This window comes from Sciurus vulgaris, assembly GCF_902686455.1.
Source record: "Sciurus vulgaris genome assembly, chromosome: 15".
Taxonomy (NCBI): Eukaryota; Metazoa; Chordata; class Mammalia; order Rodentia; family Sciuridae; genus Sciurus; species Sciurus vulgaris.
Genome location: NC_136476.1, coordinates 71,789,969 through 71,791,164, shown reverse-complemented (window position 1 = coordinate 71,791,164; position 1,196 = coordinate 71,789,969). Strand labels below are relative to the sequence as shown.

The 1,196-nt window shown below is 43.1% G+C and overlaps 1 pseudogene across 1 annotated transcript; it reads right to left on the bottom strand.

Moving 5' to 3' along the window:
• Window positions 1-222: 222 nt before the first annotated feature.
• On the bottom strand, window positions 223-853 carry LOC306645572 (PRELI domain containing protein 3B-like; annotated as a pseudogene). Its single transcript has one exon. The product of its transcript is annotated as a PRELI domain containing protein 3B-like (transcript).
• Window positions 854-1,196: the final 343 nt, after the last annotated feature.

Sequence of the window (1,196 nt, the reverse complement as noted above, 5' to 3'; positions counted from 1 at the left end):
TACCAGATCCCTAGAAATGAATCATTTCAAGCCATACTGGCCTCAGATGACCCCTTGGATTTCAGAATCCCTGTCTCATTTTCTTTTGATAGAAAGTCACATAGCCTTACTCCAGATTGTTTTAAAAAATTCGACCTAAAATATAGTGGTAGTTTTTAAATAACACATAAATACACTGTCTGCTTAGAGAGAGTGGGGCCCTGATATTCTGTATCAACTTTATCATTTCTCTAAAAATGCTGTCGCCACCCTGGTGTCCTCATGCTTCCTCTTGCCCAAGCCGTCAACTCTTCTATCTCGCCATTTCATTTATGTATCATCCATTCCGTTGCTTCTTGACCTTCACTGGCATTAGAAGACACGGTGCTTGCCATCTGCCCTTCCGGGTAAGTGCTAAGGCTGACTCCCTGCACAGAGATGGTGGCTTCCTGAGTCAAAACAATCTTTTCTGCGTCTTGAGGATGTGGTTTTCTTATATAAGTCTCTCATTCACTGAAACCATTTTTGTAAAAGAAATATTATTAGATTTAAGTTCCATTGTTTCCTCTACAGGATCTACAGAATGTTCTTGCACATATGTTTTGGCTCTTGCGGAACCCATAGGAGACTTCACGATGGAAGACAGTTCCCGTGCAGAGAAGTCTGAGGCTGTGCGCCTTCCAGAGGGATCCATACGCCTGTCCAGCCCATCAGCTCCAATCACACTTGGGTTCGTAGGGTTTGAGTATTTCTGCACTGCAGCTGTTGTGACAGTTTCCCACGGGTGGTCCAAAGTTTGCTCTGATGTCCAGATCTTCGTGGTGGCAGCAGCTCCAGCCCTGTCCGGGTGACTCTGGGGGATAATGAGGTACATAGGCTCACTGCCCAGCCCTACGGACAACTGGTGACTATGCAGCACACAGACATCATCAGGCCGGGCACAAGGACTGCAGGACGCGCCCTATCCTGGCTGGGCCTAGCCTTAGACCCAGGTCTTGTTTTCTTAACAATGTTGTTTGAAGGGAAATTTTTAATAGTGATCAAATCCAATTTGTCAGTTAAGTTCTTTTAAGTTAGACTCTTTCGGTCTTATCTAAAATGTTCTTTTCCAATTTAACATTGCAAAAATTTTATCCTACATTTTGTCTTGATAATTTTTAGGTTTAGGTTTTGCATTTAGGTCTGTGGTCAAATTTAAATCAGTTTGTATATGAGAT